Source organism: Uranotaenia lowii, chromosome 2 (genome assembly GCF_029784155.1).
Source record: "Uranotaenia lowii strain MFRU-FL chromosome 2, ASM2978415v1, whole genome shotgun sequence".
Lineage (NCBI taxonomy): Eukaryota > Metazoa > Arthropoda > Insecta > Diptera > Culicidae > Uranotaenia > Uranotaenia lowii.
Window position 1 is genome coordinate 214,006,232 of NC_073692.1, and position 23,564 is coordinate 214,029,795.

The 23,564-nt window shown below is 36.0% G+C and overlaps 1 protein-coding gene across 1 annotated transcript in view; it reads right to left on the reverse strand.

Moving 5' to 3' along the window:
• Positions 1–23,564, reverse strand: part of LOC129744087 (protein disks lost) — an 819,210-nt gene that overhangs the window by 43,998 nt on the left and 751,648 nt on the right. The gene's annotated exons all lie outside the window — the stretch shown is intronic.

Consider the following 23,564-nt stretch of genomic DNA (forward strand, 5'->3'; position numbering starts at 1 on the left):
ATAAGCGAATCTTGAAACGAAAAATCCCTGCCGAATGACATGCCCCAAAATTAAGTTGTGAGAATGACGTTTATTCTCAAGTTTGGGAAAACCCCCTCGAACTTATTTTCGTCGGGAGCCAGTTTCATCCGATTTTGCGGCATTTCAACTTGGTTTTGGGTTATAACTGCCTAGAGTGCAGTAAATGCACTTAGTTGACGGATTGGTTTTGACAGCTCCTTACAAAAACAATACCAAGGTGTGTATATATACAGGAGGTGTTACCGAATATCGAATTCCCGATTCAGCCATTTTTCTATTTAGGCTACGCAACTATGCGGAACTCATGAAGTTTGTTTACCAACAAACCATAGAAAAGCTGAACAAAAAATAAACAAACTCATTGAGAGCCCCGCTCACTCCTCGCCTACTTAGTGTGAAAGTCGGAGAACCTCGTGTATCTAAGAACCTTGGACAATACTAAAAAGAACCGTTTCCGTCTTGTTAGATAACTTTCCCTTAAGAAAACTTTATCGATACCGGAAAAAGTCGAGTGGGTGGTAATAGGGCCAGTTGGACACCCCCAAGTTTAGCTAATTATTTGGAAAAGCGTACATTTTTAGCATTCAACTTAATTTTTTATGGAAAGAAAAGCAGTTTTGAGATGTATTGAAAAAGATAGTGAATAAAAATCTGCCATCGTTTAGACATAAGATACAGAATAAGGAACATGAGACATGAAACGTGAAACATGAACTTCGAGGCACGAGACTCGTTACATGAGATTTGAGACATGAGACATGACACATGAGAAGTAAGGCATAAGATAGGTGCCGCGTCTTACTTACGTCTTACATCTCACTTTTAACGTGTTACGGTACACTTCTCACATATCACTTCTTACTTCCCACGATTCATTTCTCACGTTTCAGTTCTCAGGTTTAAGTTATTAATGGTCAATATCAACTTGACATATTTCTTTCAATTTTGTATTTAAAAAACCTGAACATCCCTTATTTTGAAGGTGTGTGAATGTTGCTCCTATTTTGATTTTGGAATTCACTCTTCAGTTGTCAAAATGCCTTCCAAGGAAGAAGAGCAGCGTATCAAAATTTTGCTCGCGCATCGCGAAAATCCGAGCCACTCGCACGCAAAGCTGGCAAAATTGCTAAAAGTTGCCAAATCAACCGTTACAAATGTAATTAAAGTGTTTGAGGAACGTTTGTCGACAGCCAGGAAGTCTGGATCGGGGGGAAATCGAAAACCGGAAGCCGCTGAAACGACAAAGAGAGTTGCCGGTAGTTTCAAGCGAAACCCTAACCTCTTTCTCCGAGACGCCGCAAAAAAGCTGGGTGTATCGTCTACAACCGTGCATCGAGTCAAAAAACGAGCCGGACATCGACTTACACGAAGGTAGTGACTCCAAATCGCGATGATAAACAAAAACGGAGGCTGTACACGACGATGCTGACGAAGTTTGACTGCGTGGTAATGGACGACGAAACCAACGTCAAAGCCGACTATAAACAGCTTCCTGGATAGGAGTTTAATACGGCATAAGGAAGAGGAAAGGTAGCAGACATTTTCAAGCATATGAAACTGTCAAAGTTCGCGAAGAAATATCTGGTTTGGCAAGCCATCTGTACCTGTGGCTTGAAAAGCAGCATTTTCATAGCTTCCGGGACTGTCAACCAAGAAATTTACGTGAAAGAGTGTTTGAATAAACGTCTGCTGCCTTTCCTGAAGAAACACGGTTGTTCCGTACTGTTTTGGCCGGATTTGGCATCTTGCCATTACGGTAAAAAGGCCATGGAGTGGTACGCCGCCAACAACGTGCAGATGGTTCCCAAGGACAAGAACCCTCCCAACACGCCAGAGCTCCGCCCAATTGAGAAATACTGGGCTATTGTCAAGCGGAACCTAAAGAAGGCCAAAAAACAGCTAAGGACGAGCAGCAGCTCAAAACAAACTGGCTTTTAGGGATGAATCATCCAACAGGATGAAAATCCCAGAAAAAAAAAAGCAAACTGGCTTTCTGCGGCGAAGAAGGTGGACAAGGTGGCTGTACAAAATCTGATGGCAGGGGTTAAGCGTAAGGCCCGGCAATTCGGATTTGGAAAAGCGGAAGCCTAACTGAATATTTTTCCTGAATTCTATACTAATTAAACTTGAAAAAGAAATTTAATTTGATTTTTTAAATAAACGATTTCACCGATTTACACGCGTTTTCCCTTGACCAAATTTTGACCGTATCACCCTTCAGAGTTTCCAAAAAAAACAAAATTTATATTTCAAAATATAAGGTGTTTAAAAAATGTAAGAAACAAGATAGTTTTTTTTTTTAATTTTTGAAGTTTTATGATTGCTGATTTAATTTGGGAATCATAAAAATAATTTGAATAATTATCAATAAGCACGCAGTAGTACTGATTCTAGTCATCTAAAAAATTGAAGCAAGTTTAAAGAAAATTGTAAATAAATTTTAAGATATTTTTTCATTTTGCAACACGAGGAATATCTTACGAAACTTCAACAGAGATTTTCTTGCAACATTCCAGGCTCATACGACCTGTTGAACACTGACTGAAAATTTGCTTTTTTCTACGTTTTGTTTTGACAGTTCTCTTTGGTGTGTTTGGAGACATCTGGTGGTCCAGCCAAAAAAACGAAAATTCATTTCGAAAAGGTCGTTGGAATTTTTACACAAGTTTCGTGGGCTGGCTTGTACGTCTGTTCTCTGTGGTATTTCTACCCGATCGAGAAATTGAATATTAAAGATTGATTATACTTTTTCTCATACCAACCCAGTGAAGCCAGAGAAAATATATACCTAAATATTTGCGCAAAAGTTTATCCATCAGGGTGATGTTCACTTTTTCAATATAACTGAGAAAAACTAAAATGCAGAATTGGATCACATTTGTCGTAGGCATGAGTCGTGTAGAATGGACGGAATCAAATTGAAAAAATACATAAACCTACCTACTAATGTGAAGAACATCGTGGTTTGAAATTTGATATTGTTTCGTGTTTTAGAATCTCTGAAGTTTTTTTCAGATTTTTAAAAAAGATTATAAATGTTCAATTTTGCTTGGAGAGTGTAGTAATTTTTTCTTGAATATATTCTGTCCATGCAATTTAAAAGAAGATTAATATAAATCATATTAAGGTTTACTCAAAAATACTCTGGATATACCTCACAACAAAGTGATATTTTTCATTAAAATCTAGTCACAGAGCTGAAATCTTTAAATTTTAGATAAACCGATTTGCAATAGATTTTCTTTTTTTCGCCGAATTAATTTAAAGTTAATCGGACCTAAATTCGAATGAATTGTCTTTTTTCCTTAATTTTCGATCTCATGTATTTGATCAGCATTTGAAAATAAGTTTTTTGCTGATATTAATGAATATCATAAAGCAGATGGGCTTGAGATATAGCTCAGTTGGCAAGTCTGTTGTCTCCTGAGCCGATGTCCGCGAGTTCGAGCCCAAGAGTAAACATAGAACACAGTTGTACCGGATAAGTTTTTCAATAACGATCCACCAAGTGCAACGTTGGTAAAGTCGCGAATGCTATAAAGATGGTAAAACGACTATAATCGAAACAAAAAAAAATCAGATAATTGAATTAAGTTGCTCTGCATATCTTTGGGCATTTTGCTAGGTGGCTCCAGTGAGAAGATTAGAAAGAAAAATTGCCAAAATTCATACCTTGCTTTTCATTGTCTTACTGATAAAATAAAATTTTCGTATCTCCAAAAGGATTGTTTCAAAAATTTTCATTTTCCAATTGAATTTAAGTTTTAATTCTAAGTTCAGACTTTGAATTCGGATTTCGTTCGATTTTAATTTTTTGTTTTCTCATTTGTCTTAGAATACTGATTTCGAATTTTGGCTTCGAAACGAAATTTTAATTTATGTTTGACCTGATAATATGAAACGATAAGGTTTCAAATTGAGGAAGAATTATTTTTGTCCCAGCGTTATTCCGGTTATTTTCTCCTCTCTTGAACGCAACGAAGTGTAGGGGATTACGGGGAAATAGCAGCTACCGTATAACTTCTTTGGTGCGAAAGGAAGTCTGTTCTTAGCACCGTCTCGTTGGCTGCCTGGCTCCTTGAAAGATGTACTCCTACACTTCCATAAAAGGTAGCCATGGTTTCGCAGCATCCTTGAGGACCTCCCATTCAGACAACAAGACAGAGAACGCTTTTCTTATAATCTTTCCACTTCGACGCCATCATCATCGTCGACGTCGTTGTCGTTATTTTGGTCGAGATTGCTTTTGCCATCAGCATCCGGGTAATGGAATATTTTTTTGTTTCGAGTGCCGTCTATTTTTAATGGAAGACATTTGATAGTTAATTCGGACGAGAAACAAACTAACAATATCCTTCCATATTCCATATAAAAAACTGTTTATTTTTTAAAGAAATTTAAAAGTCAATTGTCCATTTTCCAAGTTTCTTGTTATTTCATCAGACTTTTAAGTTATCCCTAACGAAAAAAAACCCAACGAACCAAGCTACCCGGAACCGGAAGAGGGGAATCCGGAAATCAACAGTTGTTTCGGTTGTCCATCGAAATGCTCGACATCAGCAGCATGCCTCTCATCAACGAAGGAAGAGCCACCTCCAGCTGGTTCGGAAAATGTTCTGTCAATCCAATTTTGCTCCTGGACAAGGGAAAAGCACGCCGGTTGAATTTTTTTTTGCTCCTTCCTCGCCCGATAAGCCCTTACGGGATTCTTTTCCATCAGGTTCGTGTTTCCACCCACTCTATCTTGGGGTGAAGCTGAAACATTTTCAACGTAAGAATAAATTGTTTTCCTGGACTTTCTTCTGCTTCTAGATGATGCGAAGTATAGCATTGAAGCTCTCTCAATCAATACGCCGCTGTTTTAGAAAGGTTCTACTGAAGAAAAAGGTATGTTTCATTCACGGATGGGGGTGGCAAATGGCGAGTGTTTGTATTTGTGTTCGGTGCGAATTTTCCGACGTTGGCATTCAACAGCAGAACAGAAGATAGAAGGCTCAAAGGGGCTGAAGGAAAGTAAATACCGGAAACTTTATCACGCGCGTTTTGGAGGGAAAAACAAATGCCTGAAGGGGGTCAGATGATTATTATGATGGCGACGACGACGGACGCTAACTTGTTGGAAGCAACAGTGCCGACTGACTGTGAGAGGCTAAGTATTTCGACGGAATACCACATCGATAAGATGTTATTGATGATTGAGGAGAGGTTTCCGGAACTAATCGATCGACGAATTCCTGCTGCGCTCCGGGAAACCAACAAGCAAACCCCACGATTACCCATTATAGTTTCAGCTCAGTGCCACTCTAATGAGTATTGAGTATATTTGCTGTGCGTTTTGGTAAACCACTTCAGCAAATTGAGCAATCCAGCTGCTAAGGATGGAATTGAATTTTGATCAGCATATCTCGTCTCAATATTTGGTGAAGTGAAGACTTTGAAGGAAGTGTTTGAAATTAAGGCTATCGAGTTTTGTTTCGGGACACAACATTGGCGATGATATTTCAGATTCGTGGATTTTAAATTGGATTCAAACTCCTAATTAGCATCCGTTTTTTTTAATTCCTGATAAATTATATCGATAGTTTTTTTAGATCATATGAATTAATAGTAAGGATTCAAAATTCAAAATAGGCAGGGTTGGATTAAAAAATAATTGGCCACCTTTTAAGGTAGTCCTTTGTCAAGGAATATTTACACTGAACCCAAATTCACTCTTAAAATACACATGATTTTTCACTTAGAAACAAGGATCCAGTGGTTTTCTTCCATTTAAGTGAGACATATATATTTCACTTGGCAGTTACTTAAATTTCAAGTTGATTAATCCACATTCACTTCAGTCGTCACTTGAATTTGAAGTGAGAAAAAATATTCACTTCCCCATCACTTAAATTTAAAGTGAATGTCGGCTTGTAATTGTGTTTATTTTCAGAGTTCAAAATGGCAAATTCTAAAGAGCAGCATTTAAAGCTTATGCTGGATTTGGATTTTCCCAATTCTCTACTAGGCGATTTTGGCGGTAGTTTATGTTAAACGTTATGTAAGAAAAAGTTATTAAAAGGTTTTTTCATGTTTCAGCTTGTGGGTTGGACTGGACAGATTTTCTGGTTTGCAGCAGGGAAGATTTAGAAGTCGCACTATCTGCAGTAACCGATCTGCCTTGGGATTACGATGGAATTTTCCAATCAATAAATTTATGGCAAAAGCGTAATGTAAGTATTTGAAATCGAAGTGGTGTTCTATAAATGTTTTTAACGTCGAGAATGGATTTGACATTCTCCAATGTTGAACCCGAGAGTTGATATTCGAAGTTGACTGAGTTACGTGCACGAGTGAATCTTGCATTTTTTGGCGTTTGCCGTCATTCCATTTAAGCGGCACCAGTCTTCTAATCTGCCGATGTCGTTTTGTAAGGCAAGACAGTCAACGGAACTGCTAATTCTTCTGAATTGCGTCAAGTCATCAGCACAAAGCAGAGTGTCGGATTGAAAAGTATTACATAGGTCATTCACGAAAACAATGAACAGAAGGAGTCCAAGGTGACTTCCCTGCGGTACTCCGGATGGGGTTTCGAAAGTTCGTGATCATGAATTCCTAACTTTCGTGAAAGCCTGTCGGTGCAATAGATATGAGGCAATCCAATCAAGTGACCAAGCTGGAAAACCTAGACGATCCATCTTTGCAAGGAGAATTCTGTGCGGGACACGGTCAAACGCTTTTGCAAAGTCAATATAGACTGAATCGACTTGACAACCTTTCTCCAGACTATTACTCAGGAAACTAACGTAACACATCAGATTCGTCACCGTAGACCGTTTCTTTACGAATCCATGCTGAGACTCTGAGATAAGAGGTTTTATGGCAGCATACAATCGCTCGTGCTTCGAAAAATTTTGAAATTGAATTCAGGATTGAAATTGGGCGGTAGTTTTCGACGTGATGAGCATTGCCTGATTTATAAATCGGAGAAATTGTTGCGTCCTTCCAAGCACTGGGAAACGTCCTTTCGTTGAGCGATCGATTTAAAATACTGCAAATCGGGGCAAATCCAGATGCGGCGCAATGTTTCAGAACCACAGGAAAAATGCCGTCAGGACCACATCCTTTCGTTGAGTCAACTGCTGTCAGCTTCTCGTAAATATCCTGAACGGAAAAGCACGGCAATGGCAAGTTTGTCGTAAGATTCGAGCGATGCGAGGTAGCTGTTGTCTGTGCAATTACTAGGTGGAGAGTAAACGCTTTGGAAGAATTCAGCAAACATATTAGCCGATTCGGTCAAGCTGAAGGAGGTGACACCGCGAAAGCTTACATCAACGGGGACTGCGGCGTTTTGTTTGTTTGTTTTTTTTTTTTTTTTGAGATATGTCCAAAAGGATGGGTCATTTTTCATGTTTTCTTGAAGACGCGAAACATGTTGACGGCGAAGCAGCTCGTTTAAACTTTTAAATTTGTTTTCTAAGCGTCTAAGATGATGTTTACTATCTTCAGAGCGAATTCGATTGAAACATTTGCGTGCATTTCGAAGCTGGTTGCGTAGACGACAAAGATCAGAATTACACCATTCGTGATTAATAGATATGAATGTATGGCGGCGCTTCAAAGGGACATTTTGTTTCAAAACTGTGTGTAGTTTCAAGTAGAACAGTTGGACAGCAGATTCCACGTTTGAAGCCACGTCAAGACATTCCCAATTGGTTGAGTCGAGAGCAGCTGCAACTAGCTCGAAATTACAGTTTCTGAAATCAAAATCGAGTTCACCAACAGGCTCTTCAGAAGGTCCAACGTCAAAGTCAAAGTCAACAAAATTATTTTTTCATCCTATTCTATCCTTTTCCATTCTATCTATTGACGACTAGGACGTGGCCGGCGCCGTTATTGATGATTAAAGAGAGAGCATCAGTTTTGTTCATTGTGAATTTGCTGTCAATCTTAGAAACCATTCTTGTGACCTCTGTATAAAATTGATGACCACGTTCAATCACGATCCATTGGCGATGTGGAACTAATTCTACTAAGCCACGCTTGAACTCGTAGAGATTGAGAAGCAAATGATGAAAATCATTTTAAAAATTGTAAGGAGCTGTTGATAAAGCATTTCAGGCTCAACGATTAAAGGTGGATGTGAGTAGTTAATCAAACTAATCTAAGCGAAACTACTATCTGAATGTGAATACACAAAATTTTTCGTCAGAAATTGCAGTTGTAAACAACTTCTAATAAAGTATTTGTGCATAATTAAAAAGCAAATATTCCGTTCAGTCCGTCATCATTTATCATAAAATGGACAAGACTAAACATGGCACATTGTTGATAACTTTCCACATTTCCCGGTAATAATTTCCATGGCTTTCCACACAACAAAAACATTTCTAACAAGTGCTAATGAGGAGAAAGCACGTTTCCAAACAAAAGAAAGTTTTATGAGCTTATTCGGTATGCTCCTCATTTTTTTTTAGAAACACATTGGAGTTATTTTCTCGGAATCACCCTAACAAAATATGAAGCGGACACACACCAATAAACGAGCACACACTTCTCGAATTCCTTTGGCCACCACCAGAGACGCGAATGAAATCCTAATTTTTTTCGTTCCTGGACAGGTACAACACGCACCTTTGTGTCGGATAGAAGAATGGAGACACACACTCAATCGCAAGCCTTCGTGCCATACCAGGAAGTAGATCCCACAATGGAGCCCCCATTCAAGCCGCCATCCTGCCAGCCAGAGAAGAGGATGATGGTAATACAACCCGGAAAATGGTGAACGAAAAGAAAAAAAAAGGATTCTCTTACCTGCTAGGTTTTCGTTCGGGTGTGTGATAGATGGCCAAACTCGTCAAACGGAGGGCGGAAATTCTCAGACAACAAAGAATCCGAAATTGAGTTCCGGCACTCGATTTGCACACACCCTCAGAAGGCATCCTCGTACGAAGGATCTGTGACACAAATACGCCTCCAGGAGCTGGATGTTGCTACTGTTGATGGAAATCGAGCATATCACAGCACAGGAACAAACACCTATCAATCCAATCGGTAGTGGTGCTCTTGGTGTTTGGCGCGGTGAAAGTTGCAAAATTGCGCTGCACAAAGAGGCTGGCAATCTCCTGGCACTTTCACCTGGGCCAATTTCCAGTTCCCCCAAGTCTCTCTTGCTTCTCAAACCACTTCACCTCACCCAGGAGAATTTCCTGGGAGTTAAGTTCACCAACAGAAATGAAGCCTTGCATCGGAATGGTTCGTGAGAAAGAGTGAGAGAAGGAAGCGGATCCAGGGGTGGGGAAGAAGACCGGAACTTCCTCCATTAATATTGAATTTCGATTATGCGCAACAAGCGCGCACACACCGACAAAATTTCGGATGGCGCGGCAGCGGCTTTTGTTCTGTATGTTTTGTTGGGGCTTTCAAGGTTGGAAGGAAAATCTGGGAGAGCGGCATAGTTCTATTTTTGTTCTCCACCGCCAGTTGAGAGTGGCTCGGAAATTTTCCGATCAACAATAAGAGAAGTATTTTGGTTCTCTCTCGTTTCGAAATAGGAGTGAAAGCACAAACAAAGAACTTGATATATTGAAAGTGTTTGTGGGTGTGCGTTCGAGTGGGCCATTAGAAATGTGGGTAGAGTGATGGGATGCAAAAAAATGGCAAATGCGATGCAGACATCGGGATTGCGATGTCTGAAAGAGATTTGTAAACAAAACGTAGAAATTTTGAAACAATGTTCTTTTTATGAACAAACAGCAAAAAAAGGTTGAATAATAATGACAATCAAAATAAAATAAGTGATAATCAAATTAGGGAAGATTAGGGCTCCAAGGTCACCTTAATAATTAAGCTTATTTGACCGTAGAAAACAGCTATAATATGTTAGTTACATCATTGTTTCGTGTTCGTACACTAAAAAAGTCTATTTACTAACTGGCTGAAACTTGAAAAAGTAGGTGAAAACATTTAAAAATGCATTTTAAAATAGTTTGCCGATAGCTGAAAACCGGTCACTGTAAGGACATAATGAAAACCCCGCCTGGGGCAGTATGAGCACCATTAATCGGGGCACGATGAGCGTTTTCTGCCGTAGAATCTAGCAGCGAATTCAACTCGATGAATTCCACTGAATTCTAGAGCTAAAATTTGACCATTTTCACCATCATTAAATTTTTGTTTTTTTGCTATAATCAATTTTAAAACGTGCTTTTACACTAACTTGTTGACTAGGGGCGAACAAAGCACCATTGATCGGGGCACAATGAGCATTTTCTGTCGTCGATTATAGCAGCGAATTCAACTCGATGAAGTCAACTGTATTATAGAGCAACAGCTTGACAAGTTTTATCTGACGTTTTGGCATATTGGTAAGGTTTCGAAGAGATAATTAGAGGACTCGAGTTCGATTCCTGGTCGAGGTTTATTTTAAATAGCGTTCAAAGACATTGGCATTTTGGTTGTTTACACTTTTATCGAACAAGAAAGTTATCCATCAACAAAAATTTTGTTTTTCTATGTACATTTCACACAATGCATCAAATAACGAATTATTTATAAATCGTTTCAGAAAACATTAAAACTTTTAATTTGATTTCAAAAGTTATAATAAAAAGAAATAAGTGAAAATATATTTTATCCAATTGAAACATTGCATTGTTTAGATACAAATAAAAGTACCATTAACAAATATGTCAGAAAATTGACATTTTTGTCATTTTTGTCATTTTTGTCATTTTTGTCATGTTTGTCCTTTTTGTCATTTTTGTCATTTTTGTCATTATTGTCATTTTTGTCATTTTTGTCATTTTTGTCATTTTTGTCATTTTTGTCATTTTTGTCATTTTTGTCATTTTTGTCATTTTTGTCATTTTTGTCATTTTTGTCATTTTTGTCATTTTTGTCAATTTTGTCATTTTTGTCATTTTTGTCATTTTTGTCATTTTTGTCATTTTTGTCATTTTTGTCATTTTTGTCATTTTTGTCATTTTTGTCATTTTTGTCATTTTTGTCATTTTTGTCATTTTTGTCATTTTTGTCATTTTTGTCATTTTTGTCATTTTTGTCATTTTTGTCATTTTTGTCATTTTTGTCATTTTTGTCATTTTTGTCATTTTTGTCATTTTTGTCATTTTTGTCATTTTTGTCATTTTTGTCATTTTTGTCATTTTTGTCATTTTTGTCATTTTTGTCATTTTTGTCATTTTTGTCATTTTTGTCATTTTTGTCATTTTTGTCATTTTTGTCATTTTTGTCATTTTTGTCATTTTTGTCATTTTTGTCATTTTTGTCATTTTTGTCATTTTTGTCATTTTTGTCATTTTTGTCATTTTTGTCATTTTTGTCATTTTTGTCATATTTGTCATTTTCGTCTTTTTTGTAATTTTTGTTATTTTTGTCATTTTTAGCATTTTTGTCATTTTTGTCAATTCTGTCAATTCTGTCAATTCTGTCAATTTTGTCTATTAAATTTTTTCAATGTGGCCAAAATGGTCAATTCGGACAGTTTTTTTCTGTATCATCCATTTTGTCAATATGCTATGTCAATTTGGTAAATTTTGTCAATTTTATCAATATTGTAACACCAGCTAGATTATTCAATGCCAGTCTGCTAACTTTGTTGGAATTGTAAATTTTGAACTAAGAAAGACAAAAAATCGTTTTCATCATCACAAATTTTATGCTAATACGAAATATACTTCAAGAAACCAATAATGGTTAATTTACACAAGATAATTAAATTCATATTTTCCTGAGTTTCAACAAATTTTAAAGCATATTTTAATTAATTTTGGTGCCCTTAATTTTTGAAATTATTTAAGAAAAGTTCTGGAAAAAAGCCGGAAAACATCACAAAAAAAATTATTTTTTATCAACTTTCTCCCCAAAGACCCCAAAGACCCCAAAGACCCCAAGAAATATTGGCATCTGGGAGTTGTAAAAGTTTTTTTTGTTTATTTTTCTTAATTGTGTAAAATAAAGCATTATTTACGAAAGTTTTAAGAATTGTGTATGATCTAAATTAAATTTTGAATATTTTTAAAAGGAAAAATTTAATCATTTTTGAAGACTTCAACTAATTCGTTATATAAAATGAAATCATTTATTTTCTATAACTTTTTTCGGTTATGTCAAAAACACTTGTCTTTCAAAATAAAAAAAAAAAACTGGAAAATTTCTACTTTTCTACACACATCTGACAAAAGATTCGAATACGCCAAAATCTACCAAATCAATCATTAAAATGTTGGCACCAAAAATTGATCTTTTTAATCTCCATATTATTTATAAATTTATGGGGAGTTTAATCACCGTTAGTTATGTTTGTTTATTAAATTTATCGACCTTATCGATGGAAGTTATTTTCTTTTAGTTAGAAAATTTCAAGATTATGAAAATAACAGGCGAATAGAAAAGCCAATATCTCTAATATATCTAAATTTTTGTTTAAAATATTCTAAATAACTCATGTTAGTTGCATTTTATTTAATTAGTGAAATTGATTGATTTTATCATAAAAACCCATCTTCTTTATGAAAAGAGGAATAAATTTTTAATAAAAAAAACATCCACTAGACGAAATGCATCCAGACGGTGTGGTTATCTCCTCACACCTCTTCGAACCGAAATCATCCGGGACAGGTCATTGACACCGCGAGTGTCAAAAACGAGCTGCTCGAAAGCTGGAATGCAAAACGTTGCAGCAGCAAGCACGTGTCCGAAAAAAACAGACTTAAGCAGCAGCAGCATTTCACCGGTTCTGCGTTGATCAAAGCGAATTTCCGGCGACTCGAAATATCCACATTTATAGTGCCCATTATTCAATTTTCGCCCGCACCGGAAGTAACAGGCTGCACACAATTTTTGCAATCTCTTGCCGGGCTGCAGCAAACTAGACAATCATCGCCCAGACGGATGCCGACAATCATCGTCATCGTCATCGGAGTCATCGTAGGGATGTCAGGATGCAGAAATCATTGGCTAACCATCTGCCGGATCTCATACTCACACAACTGTAAACTCAAACTGTGTGTGGGTGAGTTCTTTCGGATTTTGGGTGGCAGTGGGAGAGCACAAAAAAGGAAAATTCGCAATCAGAGAGAGGAAAATCCCATTTGGTGGTAGTGGTTTTTCGGAAAGAGAAATCCTTGAACCAGGAAGTAGCAAAACGCCGCAATAGGTGAGGATGGAAATTGCATTATTATTATTTATCCTAGACGCGGTCCTTCTGCCGCCATCCATCCATTTTGTGTGCATGTATTTTCCCAAATGGCGGGAGGGTGGAAATTCGTCGGGTGGAGTTCGGAATAAAAAGGGGATTGTGGCAGACATCGGTGGCTGATAATCTCACCCTGTCCGCATGCATTGGAACAGCATAGTCAGTGGAAAAATAAGGGTTCGGTTCTTCCCATCCTTTTAGTCCTTGCTACCAGACTGCAGCTAGCAGAGTCACAACATGCCATATGAAGCGCAAAAGTGAATGGGGCAAAAAATGGGATTCGCATTGCCGGTTTGGGTACCGAATGAGCAGAAAAAGTGTAGCTTGGTACCTACTTTTAGGATCTGTCTGCTTTGAGGCAACTACAGAACGGGGGCTGCAATTTTCTGCGATTTCTTTTTTCCCATACATATGTGACTCCGGTTCATTCTGGGTCTGGATGATGGGATTAAGTTGATAATCTTTGAAATACATCTACACATTCCAGCGACGAACTAGACATAATATTGTGAAAGGGATGGTGTGATTGTTATAATAACTATATCAATTTGTATAGTTTTTAGAGTAGAAAATGACACTGAAATAGAATGGAGTGTGTGCAGTGATCAAAGGCAACCCTAAATTATTAATTTTATTCTTTGTTTTATTGGGTAGTAGGGTAACGGACGTATTTTGGAGCACGTTGCAGCTTTTTTCCAATGTTTCGGTCATAAATCTTGTTAATCAAGAAAATTTTGAACAAATATAGTTTAATCTACTTCTCAAGATTCTAATCATATCTTACATTCCATTTAAATAAGCTGATAAGGGAGAGAACATTGAAAATAAAGTTTTAATTTTTCACAGTTAGGCTGAATCAATCACATTTCAGGAGGACGTACCATTATTGAAGTCAACTTTCAAGAGGATTTCTACATAGTTGTGATGAAATTGACAACTACAAACATGTTCAGAGCTATGATAAAACATGTGAAAACTAGTTTGCAAGCACGGAGAACCAAAAAAACTTGTTTTAATAGAAATTTGACCCATGTCGAAAATAGGTCTTACTTCATTCCTTAGGGACTTATTTTGGACCACTCAACATAACCTGGGTATAAAACTTGCTGTTAAATGTTCATGAACGTAATAAGACTTTGTACGACGATATAAGAAGAATCGTGCACACTATTTCAATCGCATATTTAAAATAAAATTTGGGATTCCGGCAATATTTTATATACCTAATTAACTTGCTAGAGCCCAAACCCGACTTTAGACGACGTTTACTTCAATCGGCATAAAACCAAGACTATCATTATATCAACTTTATTTTTGTGCACTATGCCACGTTAATCCAACAATCCACATAAATGGCAACTGTTTGATAAGCTATTGTCAGAAGCTTCAGCTTAAAGAAGCTTAAAAACATGAACAAACTGGCCATGCATAAATTTTTTTTTCAATCATTATTTTTTATGCTTTATGAAAAATAATAAACAGTTTGGTCTAAAAGTTAAAACCATTCAGGGTTGATTATCGAGAAAAAAACTTGGTTAGGTACAAGGGGCGAAATATAAACCTCGTTTATAATTAATATATTTCTTAATAATCTTAAAATCTTTCAAAACTTAGGAATAAATGTTGAAATGTGTAAAAATCACAAGGCAAAAAGTACTAAAAATCTATATATTCAGCCCTTGTGGTTATGCAATTTTTGAAAAAAAAAACTGTTGAAAAAATTGCTCCAACGATAAACTGTTTTCGAAGAACAAAAGTTGTTTTGAAGATAAAACTGAACTTTTGTGATTTTTTCAACGAAATGTATGTGGCTCTTAGATAGTTAATAAATTGAATAATTGTCGCACATTTTTATCTTTTTGCCTTTCTAACAGAAAGGTTTGGTTATCGGTCGATTTGAGAGATCATTAATTATGGGTCTTAGACATACCTTTATAGGTACCTATCGACTCAGCTCGACGAGTTCTGTTGATGTCCGTGGATTTGTATGTGCCATTTTAAAAATGTCTAGAACGTTTTTGCGAAACTGGGCTGCACAATTAAAATGATTTTAGTCTCAAAAGAATGCATTTTTTTTTCTACACAACCCTTTCAAAAACGGGAAAAAAACAAAATAGTTGAAACCGTTTTCTTTACCAAATACATATCATACTTATTATGGCATAAAAAAAAGTTGCTAGTGGCGCCTCGAAGCAGCAGCACCAGCAATCATTTATAAATTGAAGATAATCAAAATAAAAAAATAATATTTTTATTAACTCGAGAATTGAACCAAAACCCTTCAGATCCCAAGTTGCAAGCGCTATCCAATAAACCATCGGCACGCTTGATTGAAAGCGGCTCAAACTCAAATAGGTAAAAGGCATTACTAAGACGCACCGTGGTCTGGGCAGTTTCTCAGTCTGCTGGGGCAAATACGGCAACAGTGTTTATATCTTACACTTCTTGCTTTTCAATGCAGCAAATGGCGGATGGGCGTTTCCTTCAGAGTCCGCCATGCCTATAGACATTATAATTTCATTTATGAAATTATAGTGTCTAAAGCCATGCCGGGTGTCAACAAAATGCAGAGCCGTACAGGAAACTGCGTTGGGGGGGAATTTATATGAAGATCTTATGACCCTCGTTTTTTTTACTCGTGTTGAAGAATGAATTTATGTTTTTTTTTTCATTTCTACATACTCATACATAATTTAGATTCAATTTCAGATGCAGAATTCAGATTCAGTTTTCAAATTCAGGATACAGGTTTAGGAATCAGAATTCAGGATTCAAAATTCAGAATTCAAAATTCAGATTCAGAACTCATATTCAGATTCAGAATTTAGATTCAGAATTCAGATTCAGAATTCAGATTAAGAATTCAGATTCAGAATTCAGATTCAGAATTCAGATTCAGAATTCAGATTCAGAATTCAGATTCAGAATTCAGATTCAGAATTCAGATTCAGAATTCAGATTCAGAATTCAGATTCAGAATTCAGATTCAGAATTCAGATTCAGAATTCAGATTCAGAATTCAGATTCAGAATTCAGATTCAGAATTCAGATTCAGAATTCAGATTCAGAATTCAGATTCAGAATTCAGATTCAGAATTCAGATTCAGAATTCAGATTCAGAATTCAGATTCAGAATTCAGATTCAGAATTCAGATTCAGAATTCAGATTCAGAATTCAGATTCAGAATTCAGATTCAGAATTCAGATTCAGAATTCAGATTCAGAATTCAGATTCAGAATTCAGATTCAGAATTCAGATTCAGATTCAGAATTCAGATTCAGAATTCAGATTCAGAATTCAGATTCAGAATTCAGATTCAGAATTCAGATTCAGAATTCAGATTCAGAATTCAGATTCAGAATTCAGATTCAGAATTCAGATTCAGAATTCAGATTCAGAATTCAGATTCAGAATTCAGAATCAGAATTCAGATTCAGAATTCAGATTCAGAATTCAGATTCAGAATTCAGATTCAGAATTCAGAATCAGAATTCAGATTCAGAATTCAGATTCAGAATTTTTGTAAATTTATTTTCGGCATATCGGTGAAAAATTTAGATTCATGGAGAAAGAATATCAGAATTAAAAATTGATGAAGCTGGATGTTGCGAGGTAAAGTATGGTGTACGTTAATAAATTTTCCTTGCAAAAATGTTCTTTCGCTCTTTTCATCATCCGTAAAATTTCTCCTCACTTTATCAATTTTCAATTCTGGAATTGTTTCTCCAAGAATACCAATTTGCACAGTTTTTGATAAATTTGCGATGACTTAAAGATCATTACGCATGAAAACACGATTTTGTTTTGTGAAAACTTTTTTTCACAATTTTTCTGAAATTAAGTTTGCTGCATACTTTTAGGGGTAAAACCATACTATTAAAAGTTGTAAAATCCGAAATCATAAAAAAAAATTTGGATGAAAGAAATTTCAATGTTGAAAACCGTGTGATGCAAAACAATCAAAATGAGATTTACAAGATTAAGAATTCAGATTCAGAATTCAGATTCAGAATTCAGATTCAGAATTCAGATTCAGAATTCAGATTCAGAATTCAGATTCAGAATTCAGATTCAGAATTCAGATTCAGAATTCAGATTCAGAATTCAGATTCAGAATTCAGATTCAGAATTCAGATTCAGAATTCAGATTCAGAATTCAGATTCAGAATTCCGATTCAGAATTCAGATTCAGAATTCAGATTCAGAATTCAGATTCAGAATTCAGATTCAGAATTCAGATTCAGAATTCAGATTCAGAATTCAGATTCAGAATTCAGATTCAGAATTCAGATTCAGAATTCAGATTCAGAATTTAGATTCAGAATTCAGATTCAGAATTCAGATTCAGAATTCAGATTCAGAATTCAGATTCAGAATTCAGATTCAGAATTCAGATTCAGAATTAAGATTCAGAATTCAGATTCAGAATTCAGAATTCAGATTCAGAATTCAGATTCAGAATTCAGATTCAGAACTCAGATTCAGAATTCAGATTCAGAATTCAGATTCAGAATTCAGATTCAGAATTCAGATTCAGAATTCAGATTCAGAATTCAGATTCAGAATACAGATTTAGAATTCAAATTCAGAGTTCAGATTCAGAATTCAGATTGAGAATTCAGATTTAGAATTCTGATTAAGAATTTGGATTAAAGATCAACCTGGAATTTGAAATTGGAACTTATATTCAAATATTAGACTAAGTGTTGTAACTCAAAATTCAAACTTTAGAATCAGAATAAGATTTCAGATTTAGTTTACAGAATGAGATTAATCATTTAATAGTCATATTACTTTCCCCTCCTTTTGTGGGAATTTTTCCTCTATGCATGGTTGAGCTCTAAAAAAGGTATCATGCTAGGGCACGCGTCACGGCTATCCATCAATATTGTAGTTGGTTTTACTTATTCAGTAAAAAAAAAGCATAAAAAAACAGTAAGATTCGAACCGTGACCAGCAACGTGAAAGTTCTGGTTGCTACCACGGCACCATTTCAGCGTGTTATAAATCTTGGAAATTCTACTGTTTAAATACCATTCTTTCCATACATAAAATGAGCTCCTTACATACCAGTTCGCTTTTCCCCAAAAAAACGTATCAGGCATCATTTTTTTATATTGAGATTGGAATTTTTCGTGTTTGAATATCTGAAATCATACTTATATGATTCAGAGGGAAGGAATCTATCATGTATATTCTATATTATTTTATATATTTCCAAATATAATTTAAACTCTGTTAGAAAGGCTCCAATCCACTGTTAAGTGTATTAAATCGGGTTTTTAAATCTATGTATTCAAAAGAACGGAAGCCAAACCAAATTCACTAAGGTTTTAGAAGTCAAAATGCATCAATTGATGTCGCGGAGATTGTGATGTCAGATTTGTCAGACATTGGATCGCCTGATAGAAATTGGCGTTCAAAAAATTGATAAAACAAACTAAAGATAAGCCCACTGGCCAGTTTTTAACACTGCAGAAAAAAATCGAGATTGCAATGTGCTGTCGAAATTTTCAAAATAATTGAAACACATTTTAGGAGGAGTTTTTCTGCGTTTTACTCTGTTATTACTGTTTTAAAGCATGAGAAGTTGTAGAAAAAAAAGGTTGTAGTAAGAAATATTAATAATAATTGAATAATTCAACATACAAGTGTAACTAAATAGAGGCTGCGGAAAAAATGAAGAAAGTTAGATTAGGCATGAATTACTGTGAACAAACCAAACTTGACGACAAGAATACGAAATGTAAAGAGTAAAGATTAACGGAATTTTTCGCATGATTGCGCATCAATCTCTGTCGTAAATATAGCAAAATTTAGAAAAAAAAACTTATTTAGTTGGAGGATGGTCCAAAATAGGTCCAGATGGTGGTCCAAAATAAAAACCTGGTGGTCTAAAATATCAACCAGAGTAATGATCGAAGAAACGAGTTTTTAGGCTTAAGTCTTGTTACATTGCAACAAACGCATCGTTTTAAATCAAATTTAGACATAATTCAACAACTGTAAAAAGAGGGTAACAGCTAGAATTTCGAATCGCAATACAAAGTTAATTTCATTTTTTTCTGAAAATTGATCTCTAAGTTTGTTGTCTCAAGATCTGAAATTTTTACTCTTTTTTAAAGCTGAAGGAGTCTTTTATTATGCCTGTTGCGGGTACCCCTGGGATTTAGCAACTCTAGTGATGTGACGTAGTGACGTTCATTCGAATCACGCAGGGGGCTTCGACAAGGTGATGGTCTATCCTGCATGATGTTCAACGTGGCGCTAGAAGATGTTATTCGACGAGCGGTGGGCGAAATGCGGGGCACGATTTTCAACAGATCCAGTCAACTTATCTGCTTTGCCGATGACATTGATATAGTCGGCAGATCATCTGCGGCGGTGGAGGAGATCTACCGCAAAATGAAACGCGAAGCAGGAAGGATTGGGTTGATGATTAATACGTCCAAAACGAAGTACATGCTGGCCTGCGGATCTGAGACCGACCGAACCTGCTTGTCCAGTAATAACGTCCAGTAAGATCGACGGCGACGAGCTGGAGATAGTCGAAGACTTTGTCTATCTCGGCTCACTGGTAACCGCAGACAATGACACCAGCCGTGAGATCCGGAGGCGAATTATCAGCGGAAGTCGTGCATACTATGGACTCTACAAGCAACTGCGGTCGAGAAGACTTAGCCCTCGCACGAAGTGTAACCTGTATATGATGCTCATTAGACCGGTTGTTCTCTACGGGCACGAGACATGGATATTGCTCGAGGAGGACCTGCGTACACTCGGAGTATTCGAGCGACAAGTGTTAAGAACCATCTTTGGCGGCGTACAGGAGAACGGAGTGTGGAGGCGAAGGATGAACCATGAGCTCGCGCGACTCTACGGCGAACCCAGTATCCAGAAGGTGGTGAAAGCTGGCCGGATACGCTGGGTGGGACATGTTGCGAGAATGCCGGACGACTGTCCTGAAAAACAGGTGTTCGCTACGAATCCGGTAGGAACAAGACGAGCGGGGGCGCAACGAGCGAGATGGTTAGACCAAGTGGAGCGTGATCTGGCGAACGTGGGGTGCCCGAGGAATTGGAGAACAGTTGCCATGGACCGAGTGAATTTTAGGAATTATGTTCGTCAAGTTATGTCTTGAGACGGAATACTATGAAAATAAAATAAATAAGTGACGTGAGTACCGGTCGTCCCCTGGATGACATAACAACATGTTTAGAAGCGGAGAGAAACGTCAACTTCAGGCGAATGCTTACTCATGATTAGAATCAAATGTTTACCTTTGGAAGTCGTATCCAGATCTAGAAAACTAACAGTGATAGTCCAGCCTAGTTTAATTCTATTAAAAGGCCCAGTTTACCCTAGTAAATTGCACCAACGTTTATAAGCAGCGTAGTTTATTATAAATTTCTGATTCCATCGGAATGTGCTAATCAGATCATCTTCTGTAGTTCTTCCGCCCCGGATAGAAACCTTCATTGACATACACAAACTGCTCAAGCGAGAGTTTGCGACTATGTAGTAAGTAGTAAATTATAAATCTAGTCTTTATTCAGTATAATGAATAATTTAACTCTAACAGCCTTGATTGCTGATCAACCTATCGTCAGAACTTGCCCTTGAAGTTAAAGAGAGAGAAACACATTGTATGTATACAATCATTAATTAAGCTAATTTAGGATTAACACTATTAATAAATTGCAGCTTTAAAGCATCAGCTATAAAATCGGTTTTTCCTTCGGCGGTTCTGAACAATGCCAAAATGTAAGTTTTACTGGTATGAATTCTCCAGACTATCCTTTTTTCAAAGTAAGAAGGGCTCACTAAGTACCATAAATAATTTTAGGATACAGTTTTTTAAGAAATTTTTACGGCTTCCTTACAGAGTGGAAATCATAATGTTCGTGATAAACAATTTGATGAGTTCTGAATTATTGGTGGTAAGCAAAATGGTTGAAACTTTTTTTGCCTTTCTTTCAGAAAGGTATAGTTATCGGTCGATTTGGGAGATCCTTAATTTTGGGTCTTAGATATACCTTTATAGGTACCTATCGAATCAGCTCGACGAGTTCAGACGATGTCAGTGTATTTGTGTGTGCTGGTGTGATTTTTTGTAAACATTGTCCACACGTTTTTGCGAAACTAGGAAGTACAATAAAAATGATTTTCGTCTTAAAAAATTTGATTTTTTTCCCTCTTCAATGTATAAAAGAAAGAAAAAAAAACAAAATAGTTTGAAAAAAATTTTTTCATAGTAATTATCATCAAATCATCACTCCTAAAAACGTGTCAATTTGGCTTGCTAGCCACAACCAGCAATCACTAAAATGAAAACTATCGTGTATATGACGTCATATACACGATGGGCGCGTTCGCTACACGCTATTCGCTACACGATGGGCGCACTCCACTCCCACTCATAATGTCTTCATGACGACAAAACGAGCGGTAGAATGGGAGTAAGAATTCTTATATCTTAACAATCTTTTACTTTTTTACCAGCTCAGTATTAACCGAACCGGTCGCAAAAATTTTGCAGCCGAAGCTTCAAAACCATATTGTGATAATATGGAGTTTCATAAAGGGGTACAACCCCGAATTGCCATATCAAACCGATGGGTGTAGGGTTCAACACCGCATTTTTCTGCAGCGATGGCTGGCTTCGATACGTCGAAGCAAGCGTGAATCTGTTAGATAATTTTGTAGTATGTTTGAAAAAGGGCGAACGCACCAAATGTAAACAAACATAGCGTAACATTTCATAAGGGCGAAACTATCAGTTAGCTCGAAAAAAAAAACGCTTTTGAAACTTCGGAACATCTAATCAAATCCTATTTCAAAAATCGACACTATCTATTGGCCCTACCCGGATAAAAAAATCCCATTTTCAATAGGCGTAATTTCGCGTTCAAAAGAAAATGCATCAACAAAAAGTTTCACCCAATTTAATTTTATCAACTGTTTTAAAGTTTAAAGTGATTTTTTGTACAGACGTGTTAATTTCAAAATGTTGAATTCCCTGGACTTTAAATATTTCTGATTTTAAACTTAACTAAAAAAAAATCGGGTCCAATAGTGAGTTTCAGAATTCAGATTAAAATCCACAAATTCAGATGCAATCCAGCGCTAGACGATTTTCAAAACAAATTTACAAAACCGACATAATGGACAAAAATGTCAAAATAGTCAATTACTACAAAAATGACAATTGTTTAAATTTTCTTAAATTACAAAGTGTATCAAATTTACATAATTGATAAAATTGATAAAAATTACAAAATAGACAACATTCACAAACTTTAATCAAGTTTTAACAATCCTGACATATTTCGCAAATATGGGAAAAATTGACCAAAATTTACCAATTTTGGATGGATTGACATAAATTATAACATTTACAAAATTGACAAAACTGGATAGATAAAATGAATATAAATCATAAAACTGAAAAAGTTTTCAAAATATGCAAAATTGACAGAATCAATATAGAAAAAAATTAATCAAATTTACCAAACTGACATAATTTACAAACATTTCAAAATAGTCTATAATTACAAAAATGACATGGTTGTTAAAATCATCAAAAATTACAAATTGGACCAAACTTGCATAGTTGACAAAATTGAAAAAAAAAATGACAACATTCACAAACTTGATAACCTGACAAATTTTGCAAATATGGCAAAAAATGTGCCCTTTTCAAAAATCGACCTTACGTTGCGAATCATTCGTTGGCATACCCAGAATCCCATTATTTTCTTCCAATAAGATTCTTTATTCCCTACCCAGAATGAGAGCAGCAGTGGTATAATTTTTTTCAAAAGGGCGTGCGGCCAAATGTTAACAATCAAATTGTCAGCTGGGTGAAAAAGTACCGTTTGAAGACTTACATTTTAAACCTAATTACTTTCAACGCGATTTTCTCGAAACAGCTTTCGTCCTTTCCAAAAATGAATCAACATAGAAATCAAAGTTTTTAGCATACCTATCAGGGACATTCTTTCTTGTATACTAGTAAGAATGCCCCTGAAAGGTATGCTAAAATAATTTATACCACTGCTGCTCTCATGCTGGTTAGGGAAAATAGAATCTTATTGGAAATAAAATAATGTGATACTAGGATCAACTGATCTAGCAGTAGCATGTATATTGACAAGTTAAAGTCAAAAATCAAAAATAAATATTTTAAATATTGTCGAGTATAAGTTTTTGCATCATTCAATTTCACTTGCCGTTCTAAATGTTCTAAATGTTGACAAAACTACCCAAGTGGACAAAATGGACAAAATTTACAAAATTTACAAAATTTTCAAAATTTACAAAATTCACAAAATTTACAAAAGTTAC